This window comes from Lissotriton vulgaris, chromosome 1_1, assembly GCF_964263255.1.
Source record: "Lissotriton vulgaris chromosome 1_1, aLisVul1.2, whole genome shotgun sequence".
NCBI classification, from domain to species: Eukaryota; Metazoa; Chordata; class Amphibia; order Caudata; family Salamandridae; genus Lissotriton; species Lissotriton vulgaris.
In genome coordinates, this window is record NC_141685.1 from 391,650,030 (window position 1) to 391,666,720 (window position 16,691).

General features: G+C 43.8%; 1 protein-coding gene across 1 annotated transcript in view; it reads right to left on the bottom strand.

The window, feature by feature from the left end:
• The window catches only part of SLC1A7 (solute carrier family 1 member 7), a 622,845-nt gene that overhangs the window by 437,675 nt on the left and 168,479 nt on the right, over window positions 1-16,691 (bottom strand). The window lies entirely within an intron of this gene.

Sequence of the window (16,691 nt, forward strand, 5' to 3'; positions counted from 1 at the left end):
AGCAGGCTGCCTTTTGTTCACATAGACAGCTTGGAGACAGGAACAGAGAGGGAAAGCCCACCCCCAAACCGGTTTTCTCGTGGATGTGTAGCTCTCAGGTAGCCACACCTCTATGGTGGGCTACCAAGCTCCTAACAACTGAAGAGGGTTTCCGAAATCTTGTGAGTGGCTACAATAGTGCACTCTTGGATAGCCAGATACTACACATTGAAGGAAACACATCAACAGGCAGGAGGGGACCCAGTAGACCATTGGGTAGTGAGCACGTGGTCCCCTCAGAGCACTTTACTGAGACACATATGGCACTCGTGGCACCCTGCTCTCAGAGTATGTTGCGTTTGCAGAAAGGACATAGAGGGACGGCCCTGTTGCCCTTGAAGCTGCACAAAGTGAGGCTGCACCCTCATAAGAACTGCAGCTGCTGCACTTTGTCCTAATAAAGTTTGGACTGTGCCTGCAGCTCCTGCCTTGGGAAAACGTTGATTACTGGCTCCAGCTCAAAGCAGTGACTCCGAGGATCAGTTGGCTGACCCCGTGGAACCAGCTCCAAGCTGAAGAAGACCAAACCAGCAAGCTGGTAGAAACCACAGAGGTTTTACCACTACCTGCCGCCCCGCGTACAAAGTGACTGATCCTCAATAGCCAAAAGTTGTACCTGAGTTAGATGAATCAGGGAGTGACATCAGAGTCTGGATCGGATACCCAAGATGGACACTTACCCCTGCCAAAGGATTTTGCCCCAGTGGTGGTGCAAGGAGACCAGTAGCCCAGCATCGGCTGGCCAGCTGCTGCAAACAAGAGGACTACGTAGGACTCCGACGTCCATGACCAAAGTTGTCCCAGAACACGCCTGGACCAAACACTCTCCACAAAGGCTCGACCGTCAACCGTACTTTACCAGCGCATCCATGAGCATCTTTTTGCCAGTATCATCAGCATCAGGACTACTCCATTACAGTCTATGGCAGTTGTACTATAAAACTTGCAACTTGACTTAAAAAAACTCTGGTGTCCAGGCAACTGTCCAAAGTATCCGATAGGGCCCCCCAAACCTCCATCCTGTCATATTTGGTAGCCCAAGCTGAGCCGGAGTTGTCCTACTAAGTCTTTCAAACTTTTTGTTGACCAATGCTGGTTTGCAGGTGCATTTAAAAGTATTTAAATCATTAAAAATCTGTATCTCAGGAACCCTCCATTGAATTTTGATCATCAAAGTCTCTATAAATCAACTCTATTTATATAAAGTGTTGTCTGATTTCTTTCGTGTTGTGTGATTTTATCTTTTTGTTGCTTAGTACTCTTAAATGCTTTACACCAAGTTCCTTTGCCAAGATTTGCTGCCCGAAGCTACATCTATCCAGGGTTGAGCAAAGGTGATACAAACAAGGGTTGAGCAAAGGTGATACAAACATGCCTGACTGGACTCAAGACAGTTTTTGTGAGTGTATTTTACAATAAGGCCCCACAGCCATTGTATATAATACATATAAATAATCGTATTGGTGCCTAGCGGAGGGATCCAGAATGTGTCCTTAGCTGTACCAGACAATTATGAAATTAGTACCCACTGAAAGAGATTGCTAAGTTGACATTGAGAAAAATTCCAAATGCACCTGTTTTTCAGAAGACAAAGTTAAAAAGTAGCCAAAAAGTTTTTTTTGTTGATTCTCCAAGGATGGAGAGCAAGGGAATCGACTTGGATGCTCTTCCCAGACTCAAGATTAAATACCCTGAGGTCACTGTGCAGGGGGAGAAACATTTTCTCAGGAAATATTGCATCTAAAGAGGATCTTGAGAAATCCTTCAAAGCTTGTGAGGAATCCAGGAGGGCCCAGGCTCAACTGGAAGAGGGGATCACCCCTACGGGCAGTGGGATGATGGAGATTATGTCGAGATGTTCAAGCTTTGCTGCTCAAAGCCACAGCTACACAGGGTTTAGCAAAGGCAAAACAAATGAGCCTGACTGAATCCAAGACATTTTTTGCAAGTGTATTCTACATTAAGGTACCATATCATATAAAACACACAAATCCTCACTCTAAACAATTCATACAAAAATACATACTCACAGAGAGGCTCCCAATTAACAGTCTTTCACCATGGCCTGTTGACGTTTCACTCAAATTATACTCCCTCACACCGCAGCAGAAGTTCTAGATCAAATGACCAGCCCAGTCCAGCAATTGGATGCTTTCACTTTGACTGACTGCATTTTGCCCTTGCACATTTACAAATACAGCTAAAATAGTTCCTCAAGAAGAGAAATTGTTAGACACTTGCAATTCCCAATAACCAATAGTCCTTATGTATAGTCAGGTTTAATCAACTATTTCCATAACTCAAGCAATTTATTGCAGATCCCTAACTTTAAACCAGCTTGGTATGTTTACTTATCCCCAGATCTTTGACTGGAGCTGAGTGTCTGAAAAGTTTCAGTGCTCCGTCCATCATCTCCATGTGTTTGCTTTGTTCGCCCCAAGTTGGCAGGGTATGCCCAGACGTGGGTCCCTTGCTCATTATGCCACTGGATTCAAGCTAGCCTGGCTGATGAGGGCTGTTAGCCCGAAACCGGTCCCAGGATGCTTGTTTCTGGTCTAGGGAAGACCTGGCTTGGCAGTTCGGGCTTGACTGTTCCCATGAGGCACAGGGTCAAGACTGTTTTGCATATAGCTGTGTCTGAACTGGGGTGGCGAAGTGAGCTAAAGAACGATGATGGATTCAAACCAGATCTGTGACTGGGGGTGAGTGTCTGAAAAGGTTCAGCACTCCATTCATTATCTCCTTGCGTTTGCTATGTTTATTCATCCTACAGAAAATGAGCATCATTCATTAGAGTAGCTAGAGTGTATGAGCAGCTTTTTAGATTGGAGCCAAACCCCCAGGTTTGAAATTTACATTTCAGCCACTTGTACCTCCTCTTAACTAGTAACAGAAAACACCCACTAATTTATACATACCTTACATCCACTTAAAAAATAAACAGTTTAAATTAGTTATCTAAACACTTGGGGCCTGATTCACAAAAGTAATCTGAGACAAAATCCTACCTTTAAGACTTTCGGTATTCACAAAAGGCATTTAGTAGTAGTAAAGTTAGGATTCCTAACTTTACTACTACTAAACGGAGAAAAATCCTAACTTTACGACTTTAAGGTAGCTACTAAATGCCTTTTGTGAATACCGAAAGCCGTAAAGTTAGGATTTTTCTCAGTTTAATACTAGTAAAGTTAGGAATCCTAACTTTACTACTTCTAAATGCCTTTTGTGAATACCGAAAGTCGTAAAGTTAGGATTTTGTCTCAGATTACTTTTGTGAATCGGGCCCTTGAACTTCCCAGTGGAAAAAACTGCTATATATTGTAGAGTGTAATCACTACAGAAATGTATTGAAATCTGTAATTTTGTCTCATTATTATGAACCAGCTTTGGTGAATAATTCTATGAAACACAAGCACAAACCACTAAAATACCAAAAGAGTATATGCAAATGTATACATAAATGTATACACATAAATTAAAAAGGATGGCGCATAGGTAGAGCCCTTGGGAACACCACAGCTAATGGGGTAAGTAGCAGAGAGGAGGGATGCTTGACAGACCTGGATGCTTCTCTTTTCCAGGAAAGCTGCAAGCCAATTGTAGGCAGCGGCTGTAATTCCAGCTTACTTTAACCTTTGATTGTGAATAGAGTGCAGGTCATTTGAAGCAACTGCACCTGACTTGAGCAAGACTTCTATTAGCAACAAGTAGAACTGCAGCTTCATGAAAGAATGCTTAAGCATTTGAGATGAGACAGACACCTAGTTACACTATTGTAACTATGGTTTCATATCAGAATTTCAATGCTTTTGCATCAGACTCGATAGAGACACCTAGTAACGACTAGTGGAACTGCAGCTTCATATAAGAATATCAATGCTTTTGCATTTTACTTGTGAGTGACACCTAGAAACAGACTAGTGGAACTGCAGCTTCAGTAAATAATTTCAGTGCTTTTGCATCTGACTCAATCGGAACACCTAGTAACGACTAGTGAAACTGTAGCTTCATATACCAATTTCAGTGCATTTGCATTTTATTTGTGAGGGGCACCAAGTCACAGACTAGTGGATTTGCAGCTTCATGTATGAATTTCAAAGCTTTTACATTTGAGTGGAAAGGGACATCTAGCAACAAAAGTAAAACTTCATGTAAGATTTTTTTTACGCTTTTGTTTTTGACTCCACAGGAATACCTAGTAAACCCCTAGCTTCAAGAAAAAATGTCAATACCTTTGTATATGACTTGAGAGGGCCGCCTAGTAATGACATGTGGAACTGCACCTTTATGGAAGAATTTGATTTCTTTTGCATCTGACTCAATAGGGACATGTAGTAACTAGTGGAAATACAGCTTCATGAAAGAATTTCAATTATTTTGCATCAGATTCCCTGGAGGCCCCTAGTATCAACTCGTTGAACTGTATCTTGGAATTTCAATGTGTTTGCATCTGACTCAATAGGAACACTTTATAAGGTTGAAGCTTCATGAAAGAATTTGAGTGTTTTTAGATTTGACTGGCGAGTGAAACCTAGTAACAACTAGTGAAACTGCAGGTTTGTGAAATAATTTTAAAGCTTGTGAATTTGACTTGTGAGGGACACCTTGTAAGGACTGGTGGAACCACACCTTCATGAAAGAATATCAGTGTTTTTTCATTTGACTTTCTGAGGGGCCTAGTAACAGACTTGTGGATCTGCGACTTCATATATTAATTTCAATGCTTTGGCCTTTGACTCAAGAGGGGCAACTAGTAACGACTTATGGAACTGCAGCTTCATGAAAGAATTCCAATGCCTTTGCATGTGACTTGAGAGGGACATCTAGTAACCACTATTAAAACTGCATATACACGTAGGAATTTCAATGCTTTTGCATCTGACTCAAGCGGAACACCTAGTAACAACTAGTGGAACTGTAAGAATTTTACTATGAACCAGCTTTGGCAAATAATTAATCCTATGGAAAACAAGCACAAATGATTAAAAAGGCTAAAGTGTGTATGCAAATATCTATATTAAACCCAATCCCCCTCATCTTGGTGCGGTTTGTTTGAAGCAGCTTCATCTGACTTGAACGGGACCCCTTATAACAAGTGAACCAGCAGCTTCATGTAAGTGTGGAAACTAGCTGAAATTGCTGTTAGCATCAGCTGAAGCCATTTTGTGTTTGGCAGCCATTTTAGTTAGCCATGTGCTCGCTAGGTGCTTTCTCCCTGTTGCCTGCCCTTGTTTTCTGCTTGAGTCATCACTTACAGTTAACTCCTTCAGCACTGAGTAAGAGCACTGCACATGCTCAGAAAGGCCAGTAGTTGCTAGGATTCACCTGTTATGCACTGAACTGTCAGGCTATTTAAACTAATGTCAGCAGTTCTGTTACTCCTCCTACTTTGTTGACTAAGTATTTTCTGTTAGTCCATATATGTAAAAATGCTATTTGAGTATATACTTGTACTGCCTCTTTTTGAGTCTTCATGCTAACTCAGCAATAAACTGGCCATAAAAGACACATGGTTTCTGTACTCCTTGGACTGCCTCATACAGTGGCCTGAGGGTACCGTATTGACGCAGTCTCCCTCATATGAGGTTAATAAATGTATTCTCTTTAATATTACAGCTTCTGTGCAAATCTCTTCTTTGTTGGTTTAAGGACTGGTGCATCAGTGAACCCCTAAAGAGGTTTTTTTCTAAATAAGGATTGCAAATGTTTTGCTTGTAATTTGAGGGGCGCACCTAGTAACGACTTGTAGAACTGCAGCTTTATGAAAGAATGTCAATGATTATGCATTTTACCTGTGAAGGGCACCTAGTAATGACTGATGGAACTCAAAGCTTTTGCAGTTGACTTGAGAAGGACAAATAGTAAAAACTGTGGGACTGCAGCTTCATGAAAGAATTTCAATTCCTTTGCTTGTGACTCAAGAGGTACACCTATTAACGACTGCAGCTTCATGTAAGAATTTCAGTGCTTTTGCTTCTGACTCAGTACCTAGTGGAACTGTGACTTCATGTAAGAATTTCAAAGAGAACCACCTGTGGCAAATAATTACACCTATAGAAAACAAGGACAAATGATTAAAGTACCATAATTGTGTATGCAAGTTTATATATTAAACCCACACATCCTCAGCTTGGTGGAGGTACTTTGAAGCAGCTTCATCTGACTTGAGTGGGACCTCTGTTAACCACAAGTAGCACAGCTGCTTCATGAATGAATATCTGTGCTTTTGCATGTGACTTGAGAGGGACACCTGGTAACAGACTAGTAGAACTGCAGCTTCATGAAAGAATTTCAACGCTTTCACATTTGATTTTTGAGGGACATTTATTAAGGATTAGTGGAAATGCACGGTCATGAAAAAATATCCATGCTTTTGCATTTGACTTGTGAGGGACATCTAGTAACCGACTTGTGGAACTGCAGCTTCATGTATGAATATCAGTGCTTTTGCATATAACTCCATAAGGACACCTAGTGATGACTAGCGAATTGCAGGTTCATGTAAGAATTTCAATGTTTTTGCATTTGACTCCAGAGTGTCATCTAGTAATGACTTGTAGAAATGCAGCTTTATGAAAGAAATTAAATTGTTTTGCACTTTATTGTGAGGGTACCTTGTACTATGGAGCTAAAGCTTCATGTAAGAATTTCAAAGCTTTTGCCTCTGACTCTGTAAGGACACCTTGTATATCTAATAAAACGGTAGCTTCTTGTAAGAATTTCAAAGGCGCTCGGAGGTCGAGACCAAGTACATGCATGGATGTGCAAATCCCTGGCTCTGTCGTCACAGCAAGTCACATATGTGCATGTATGAACACATTAAAATGATTTTCCACAGCAAGGCAGTCCTGGGTGGACATGTGACTGCAGAGAGGGCCATTTGTAAAACTCAAAGTGGGACCCTTTATTTGTGCGCACACAGTGAGAGATTGAACCGTGAACCCTGTGCTCCGAAGTCAGCTGCCCTGGCCGCTGCACCACACCTCTTGTGTCAATCTCGTGCCATGCTGTGCTTGACATGAAAATACTCAGCCTTAACCTAACTTTTTTCAGAGGCCCTGGCATGTCATGTGGTGAGGGTAGTGAGGGGGGGGAGGGGTGAGGGCATTGAGAGGGATTCGATTTTCGCTGCTTTCCATTCTGCCGTTGCTTTGTTTTTTCTCCAGCTCCTCTACGTTTTTTCAGATCATTATTGCCTTGTGATTATCATCATGTGAATATTTTTAGTTTGGGCCCAGTTTTAGTTTCAATATAAATGCACCTGAGGTCACCACTACAAATGTTGTCACTTATAAATGTGGCCAAAAATTTCAGCGTGTTCTAAAAAAGCATGTACCCTGCTGGTAGTTAATAGACTTGAGAATCTTCTAGGAAATTGACTAATGCGTGATGTGATTTCCAGTAACACTATCTTCACTTCCAACATGTCTCTTTTTTTAACACCTTGAATGCTAAGGCAATTCCCGCTGTGTGCTGAGAAATGCAGGATCCCATTATTCATGACGAGCTCATCTTGTCATGAGCACAGCTCCAGTGTGCCTCATGACGAGCTGAGCTCGTCATGATCATGGAAGGGGTTAAACCACACATGTGACCATAGACACCTATATTTGACTGCAGATGATTGTTTCAGCTTAAATAAGCAAGCACTCCCAGGTCAGAACTGCACGTAGGGACTACATGCACGTCGCTGCTCGTACCTGCCGCAATACTCCATGGGAGTGAATTTCTCATTAAAGGTGGGACATGCACCCACCATTAGCCCTTTGCAGGCTACGATTTTTAAATGACACACACAGAAACCCAATCGATAGCAGGTAAAAAGAGGGTCTCACTTTTCTTTGGAATAGATTTTTTTTAAAGTGCAGAACTATTCGATTTTCTACAGCAGATAAGCAGGGTGTCATATAATCGTGGAGAGAGTCAGAGAAAGTAGAACAAAGGAAACAGACCTGAAAGTCTGTAGCATAGAAATGAATGGCATACGTCTAAAAAGACTTGATAGAGGCTAATGGAATTGTGTAGAATAACAACCAATGAAGGAGTAGCCCTTCTCCCAGCACATGGGAAGTGACACTTGGTTTATCTCTGTTTTGAAAGTGTTCGTATGTTTTGCTTGTTGATTGCTGTGTCCATTGTTTTGACGATTTTTTGGATGTAAATAAAAAACTCATTATTTTCTCTTTGGCTACATATTAGCTATATATATGCCTTTTAGCTGGTCAACAATCCAAAGAGACAACCAAAGAATAAGAACGATTGACACGTAACAAATAGTTCCAGATGACAACACAAAAGTACATCTTAGATACACCTACAACACATTTTCTCACAAACACCACAACATTAAGAGTCCTACTGCTTGCTATGTGGCACTTTCCAGCATTTAAATGTAATATTGCCAACATCCCTGCCAATGGCAAACGTTTCCTCTCTCTTCTGAAATGTAACATTGATGACCTCTTAGTCACGTACAGCGCCCAATTTATAATTATTTAGGATAATAAACCATGTCCACATAAGAAGTCACAAACAAGCCAACCGAGAGCGGATCGGGTAATACCAATGACAGGCACATGCTACTTGGATTAACATAACACAGATTTCTAAATACATATCATGTCCCCATTATCAGTGCTAAAGAGGGGTCATTTGGCACATTTTAATTGGAAAAGAAACGTATATATGTAAGCAAAATGCAAAATGCATTAAAATGAGTGCAGAAAATGTCATGCACTAATGGACCTGGTTATCGTCAATCTCGTAATTAAGCATGGGCGAATTTTGCGAATCTGGCGTTCGCGAATTTGCGTATTTGCGAATTCGCAATCCGCAAAATCCGCGAATTCTCGCGAATTTGCTGATTTTTTTGTTTTTCTACTGTTCGCAAGGGTTTCTGCCAGTTCGCGAGGATTTTGTACCAGTTCGCAATTGCGAACTTACTTGTCGGCACGCAACGGTCGCGATTATGTTGTTTCTACGTCTGGTTCATCATCACAGGTTCACAGCACCCTCTGTTTCAACACTGCCACCCTCTGTTTCACCCATGCCACCCTCTGGTACATCAATGCCACCCTCTGGTTCATCATCATCACTGTAGATTATGGGGGTAAAAAGCAAGCACACCTACCCTGCTTCAACTGACATGAATTAATTTGGGGTTGATTTATTAATGTGTCACTGTTTTAAAATCCCAGTCTGGCACCTGCTTCCTTATCTGTAATTTGCTTTCTGTTGCAGTGCAATTTTTTTTTCCAGGACCTTTGTGGTCTACTTGTAGCTATTCTATGAGGGTCAGAGCAGGGTCATACAATTGTTGCAACTAGCAACTGAACTCTGGAGGGGCCCCAGTCAGGAAGCACTACAGGGAATGGTTACTAATGATGAATTTGAACTTTTGCACCTGCTGAGTGCTTTCAGTTTAGCAAAACTCGTTTTTCTGCAGAACAGCAAATGTAATGCCCCAAACAAACTTACTTGTGAAAGTTGATTTCTAATCCAAAAGTGATCCAAAGAAATTCAAAAGGCCACAAATCCAAAAAAGGGCAGGCAAATGTCAACCTGAGTAGTTATTCTGATAAAAATCATCATTTTCAGAAGGTCTATGCTGCTTGCTAGTGGATTTCTTGTGCAGAATTGCAAATTTTGTAATTTCGCGAGTGCGAGATTGTTGCTGCCCGCTGCACCTACATGTTCGCAATTGCGAACTTACGCCGCAAAATTGTATCACCAAGAAAAAAAAATCCGCTGCGTGCGAATTTTCGGTAAATTCGCGAGCGTTCGCAGATAGCGAATTTACCGAAAATCCGCAAAATCAGCGAGCGGAACGGATTTTCCGCCCATGCTTACTCATAATGAGGGCCAAAGACTTGTTGAGAATAGGCAGGGGGAGTGCAACTGTATGAAATCATCTGTTCCATGCCCGAGCCCCACATTGCATTACTTGTCTTCAGTAGGAACTTCCCCAACAATTATACATGCTCCCACAAAAAGAGATGTGAATTATCATAAAACCTTTCAGACTCGACCTACCTTTAAATGACTTGTTTAATAGCACTACTTCAGAAGCGCATACTCTTTAGATTCCGAAAGAAGTGAAAGAATAGGAATTATGTTGTGAATGCTGCGACCTCCAGCAGTGGGAAACCATTCTCCCTCATTCTGCTGCTGGCAGAAGTCTGATGTCAAAAGATACGTGTAGGGCACACTTGTGAAGAAACTGCTGCTCAGAAATTAAAACATTCGATCATATTACTGTGGGCAAGGTGAAATGCCAACACAACTAAAACAAGCAGTTGCACGTGTCCCTCTCCTTTTAACCCACTTACTCCACTCATCCTGCTGTTTTTTGACGGTGTTTATATGTGTTGATCGGGTCGATGAAAAATAATGCTAAATCCAGTGATGCATAGCTGCCAAGGTTTCAGATTGCTATGTGGGACATTTTCATATTTTCAGTGTAATTATGAGTGCATTTCAATGACTTGAGTGACAATCTCTCTGGAGCAAAATGGCCAGAAATGTCACCCATTTGAAGAACAAGAAACTCTTGAACTGGTGGAATGCAACTGACCTTTGCAGCATGCATTCAGCTCAGTGCTGCTCTTTGGGTTATGAGTAATTTTTACTGACCTCTTCATTACTGCATTCTCAGAATGGCTGCTGTTCCCAGACCTGCAAAAAGGCTCTCTTGGGCTGATGACGACGTGGTACAGTGGGCGGGCGAAGTTTCAGTTTTATCGATGGAGACAATTTGTAAGCGGTATAATGTACATGGGGCCTCTTGGCTCCCTGGGTGTGAACAACATGACAGAAGGGTGGCCTCACTGACAGTCATTATGTTGTCAGGGGGGAGGTGGGGACAGGAGCATGAGAGCCATGTGTTCACCTGATTTCCCTGCAGTTCAGGCCTTAACAAAACCAAAATAACCTAGAATCACGCACCAGGGCTGCAAGGCATCAACATAGCTGCCAAGGTTTCCTATTGCTATGTGTGACATTTTATAATTTCAGCACAATTATGAGTGCCATTCAATGGTGGTCCACTGCTTTCAGCCAGTTTTACCAAAAGCAGGGTGACAGGCTGGGATTCATCGACCTCAATAGCACTTAAGTGTTGTGGGCAAGGGCCGGGGAACCAAGCAGACACATAAACCTGGCAGTACCTGATCACCTTTGAGGGATGGGTGACCCGATCTGTAGTGTCAACCCTCTCGCAGAAAGGGCTTTACTGCGATGCGTCCCCAGGACACTACAAATCTGTTTGTATTACCGGAAGTTCTCCAAAGAGAGCGCGCCACATACCTACTTTTATCTGACCACTTAATCACTTAAAAAAGGTATTCCAGAGGTGATCCCTGAATAATACTAAAAGTAAACAATTACTGAAATGGCACGTTTCAAATGAATAAATAACATTTTGTTTCCAGTTCTGTTTAGTATCAGCTCTAGGCCTTTGCAGACTTTTTTTAAGAGCAAGTAATGTCTCTCTTCGAAAGGTATCAATTCTAAGATGACTCAACTGAGAGCCACATTTCGACGGTACCTGGGAGTGCATCTCAAAGCTGAGAGCCTAGCCAGTCAGCTTTGTTTACGATCTTGAGCTGCATGTCTTGGTGCTTCAGCCGGGAGGACGGTAAACGGCTACAGTTGCAATGTAAATGTGTCAGAGCACATGGAGAGCCATAGTTCTCTTCTGGAGTTCCTCGCCCTGGCTCTTAGCAGTTTTCACTCCTTTGAGGACCCTCTGCATGCTGTTACACAGAAGCCCGCCAATACCCCAGCATTGCCTATGGTAAAATTAAAAACATGCATTTTAGCAGATCTGCAAGTCGCGCGCTGACAGCACTGTAAGGCCTGGTCAGCACACACAGAGTGGACTGCCGTGGAGCCCCACACAGGCCTTAACATGAGTAAGCAAATGGATAAGTGCTCCCTGGAGCCTCCACCTGTGACCCCAACCCTCATCCCCAAGCCCAGCAGCTCTCACTACCTGCGAGCAGCTCCCAGGTCCCAACTGTAGGATGCACCTTGTCGGGAGCCTCAGCCTAAGCGTGGGAGGCTGCTGGGTGCGATCAGAGATCAGGCGAGCCCCCTCAGCCCAGCCACCTTCAGAACCGCTACGATCCTTCATGTCTGGCGTCCGCCTCCAGTCTCGGAAACAGGAGTGGCTCGCATTCTGTGCACGGACTGTTTACAGTACTGTGTGGCGAACTTAGAAAAAAATATTGAATGTTTCTTTGTGGAATGCTGACACACATACGTCTATCCCCTCCCATTTACTGCATGTTCACTAGTTTTGTGATTCAGTAGTATGTTGTCACAATCTGTAATTTGCTGTTGAAGTTACAGCACAAACAATTTGTGAACTGGATCCTATGTCCTGGTTGTGTGCTGCCAGCGAGGCTTCTCGGCACTGCACACGCCCTCCTCTGTCGGCGCTCACTCAGCTGAACATAAGACAATTCAACCACGAGTCAATGAGCAGTAAAACAATGTGCTTGTGCACCTCTGCAGCCCGGGCGTGCTAAAACTATGTTTACCACAAGCTTCCTAGTAATGCTAGTGAGGAGTTCGACCCATGGGCATGGCTACTGGCAGGACAACAAATGTGCTTGCATCACCTGTGCATAGGGCGCCTGAGGCTTCGGCACGGAGGGGGGTGGGCGGTCGAGAAGGCATCAGACTGCAGGAGGGGGGCATGGGAAGATAGTATTCTGCAGTAAAAGGGCCAGTAGCCATGGAAGGACACAAATGATGACATGGCTGTCAGGAGGAGAGACTATCAAGCCTCCAACCAATCAGAAGGCAGTATTTAGGATGTAAGCCAAACAAAAAGATGGGCGGAGAGTGGGCAGAGCTTCCAGAAAGCTTCCACGCTATAGTGTATATCGCATCCCTCACAAAGCGAGCAGTGCATGCGCAGCAATGCTAGGTGAGACCTAAAAATGAGCACAAAATCCCTAACTAAGCGGGATATGTCACCAACGTGCCTAATAAAGACCTTTACTATCATTTAGAAGCCACTGTCAATTAGTCATAACAGGTTCTAAGCCTAACAGCTGATTTAAAAAAGTTAAGAACAAAAAAGACAGTATCACCACACAAGAATTGTAAATAAATAAAAGCTGGTCGCACCCACTTGAACTTCAGTCTTTTTAAAAATAGGGACGATAAAGGTTTTCCGGGGAGTCACATAATACAATAAAAAGCGCAGCATGTCCTGTCGAGACATTCCATCGCAGCCACAGGACTCTAAAATCTGACCTCTACTACACCCGTGTGGCTGTGCCAACAGAAAGTGGAAGAGATCAAAGTGAAACCTGTCAATAAGAAACGCTCATAGGTACTGAGGCCCTAAATGTATAGCTCAGTTGATTTACAGTTTTCAGGATAATTTAATTTATGGACACTAGGGTTCCTCAGTTTGCACTCTTCCCTGTCTAGTATCCTCTGTTTTTGAAAAGTCTCATGCACCCAGCACAGGCCTTTCTTAGTCACTATGTCTGGGTTAGTAAATAATTTGGCTCTTTTCAGTCTTTCAAATCATCTCTTTATATGGTTAAGCCACGGAATGTGGTGAGCGTGGTCAAGAGCCATACACTCCTTCATAATCAGTTTACTTAAAGACAGACCTTCCTTCAACCATAATGTTAAGGGACGAAGAGCTAACAAGTCGAAAAGATAGAGCACCCCTAGTTCTTCATGTACCACCATGTAAGATGTTCCCTGGTGGCACACATAAAAGAAGTTTAAAAAAAATATTCTCTGCCACTTGTAAGTCATCCATAGCAACATAACCATATATTTTGCTACCATAGGAAGCTTTAATGACGCATTTAGCAGGATATAACTTCAGGGGTGCGGCAATCGGTCTCCTGCCTTATCTTATAGCGAAATTAAATTAGCCAAATTAGTGCCTCCCCTCTTTCTCTGTTTTAGTGGCCCCCATTTCATCTTTTCATCCATCAGCACACCAAGATAAGAGAAAACATCTGTACTGGGAACTTGAGCAGATCAAACTGTAAACCGATAAAGCTTTATAGAGCGATGTCCCACCTGCATCACATAGGATTTGGAATCATTTATTGACAGGTCCAGGTCCACCTTAAAGGAGGAAAAAGAGCTAAGCAATACTTGCAACCCTTTTGCGGTCCGAGACATAAGGACTGCATCATCCGGGTATAATAAAAACGGTAGGCCACGCCAACTCACCTGAGGGTAATCTACCTTTGACTCTAACAGAACTTTTTCCAGTTTGTTGATATACAAATTGAACAGAAAGGGGGCTAGATACACCATTGACATACTCCTCTTTTTATTGAGATCTTGCGGGAGACCCTAAGATCTTGTGAATATCTAACCTCAGCCTTTGTGTCTCTGTTGAGGTCCTCCAAGAAATGAACAATATCCCCATCCACCCCGATGGCCATCATGGTCTGCCAAAGCTTAACTCTGTTCACACGATCAAACGCGGACAACAGATCCATGAAGGCCAGATAGATGGTACCGGGGCGGGCAACCGTATATTTATAAAGAATCATAAATAAGTTAAGGCACTGGGCTACGGTGAACTGCCCAGGATGGAACCTGTACTCAACGTCAATCAAAATATCACTATCCTCTGCCCAGCTAGTTAATCTGTCTAGGAGAACTCGACAAACCATCTTAACCACAGAGTCAAACAAAGATATTGGTCTATAACAATGAGTGCTATCCAAATTTTTAAATACAATGAATGCACCCAGGGCTGTTTAGAGCCTATCTTATGGGTGACTTATATCTATTAAATAGGGAGTTTTAAGCTTGACAAAATGTTTATTTTTCCCATTCAAATTGGTAGTTTAAAACTGCATACAGTCTGTAATGGCTGGCCTGAAACATGTTTTTAGTTTCAAATGTATTTTATTGAATACGTCAACAAGCATATAACGAGACATCTCCGTCATAAGTTCAGGCAAGTGGCATACACAGCGGGCGGGACAGACAAGCATGTCTTCCCTATCATGAAGGAAAATGCAATATAAGTATGTCAGGGGAGCAATGTGACATCGCAAGTGCGGTGAAACCGTTAGGCAGCCAAATAACATAAAAAGAACGACAACAACCAGGAACTCCCCGCCCCCTCCCCCAGACCCTTTCCCCCCGCCCGACCAGTGTGCCCCGAAATGGTAGTGGAATCGTCAATGCACCAGGGACGAACCGTGTGGCCGTCCGGTGGTTCACCGAGGGTCCTCAGTGGTGTTAGTGAGGCGTAGGATTCGAAGATACTTAGGGCATGTAATTTCATTGAACTCTTTGGAGAGGAGATTCAATATAGGAAGCCACGTCTTCCGAAAGGCTTCGGTAGAATTAGTGAGTGTAGCATGGATGCGCTCCATCCCAAGAGTGAACCACAGCTTATGCAGCCAGCCTGTGTGCGTAGGTGTATTTGGGGATCCCCACTGTGACAAAATGTGTTGCGTAGCCGCTTGCATGGCGATGCCCATTTGCCGGCCCCGCAACTACCTTAATGGGAAAGTTAATGCATTAGGTAGACCCAGCAGAGCGTATGCAGGAAATCTCGGGACTTCAGTCTCAAATGTAGAGTCAATATCATCCAAGACAACTCTCCAGAAGTCCCCGAGACGCGTGCATTCCCAAAGTATGTGGGTCAAAGTGCCCCGTTCCCCGCACCCTCTCCAGCAAAGCTCGCTACGCGCCGGGTTTCCCTTGTGCAACCGAGCCGGGGTGAGGTGCCAGTACATTGCTAACTTCACTGCTGTTTCCCTTGCTGTGGTGTTGCGAGTGGTGTGTGAGGCTCTGTAATAGATGTGTCCCCATTCCTTGGGTGTCAGGGCTCTACCCAGTTCAGCCTCCCAGCGCCTTTGGCTTGGTGTTTTGACCGGGGTGCGCGGCGGTGTGAGCATTTGGTATAGGTCAGAGATGAGGTGTTTATCCGTATCCTTAGTTAGCAGCCATTTTTCGAAAGTCGACATGGGGCGGCCCACCAGGGCAGCGATATCGGGGTGAGTGAGCCAGTGACGAAGCTGGAGGTACTGGAAAAGATGAGGCTTCTCTATGCCATACCCTTGTCTGATATCCGTGAAGGGGAGAAATCCCTGCAGGTCAAAGAGGTCACCAGCGGCCCGGCACGCCGTGCCACGCCACTGGGGGAATGTGTTCGCACCGACGCCCGGAGGGAAGTCGGGATTTTCAAAAATGGGAGTGAATGGGGAGGGAAAGGAGGTCAGCTCGTGTTTGCGCGCCACCTTATCCCACACCCGTAGAGTTGTGCGCGTGATAGGCGACCGTAGCATGTATTTTGGTCTATGCTGCTTAGCGAGGAACGGAACCCTCCAGAGTGGTGTCTGTGCCATGGCCCTATCCTTGAAGAGCCATCTCTTCTCAGATTCAGGTCGGTACCATTCTACCAGGTATCGAAGTTGAGATGCATAGAAATACCTCATGAGGTTCGGGACACCCAGGCCGCCCTCGTCCAGGCTCCTATACGCCAGTAACTTGTGGATTCGTGCCCGTTTTCCCTCCCAGACAAAGGCATTCAGGGCGTCCTGCAGGGCCGTCAGGACTCCCGCCGGGGGCATTACCGGGATGGTTTGAAACAAGTATAGGATCCGTGGCAGGGCCGACATCTTCACTGCCGCCACCCTCCC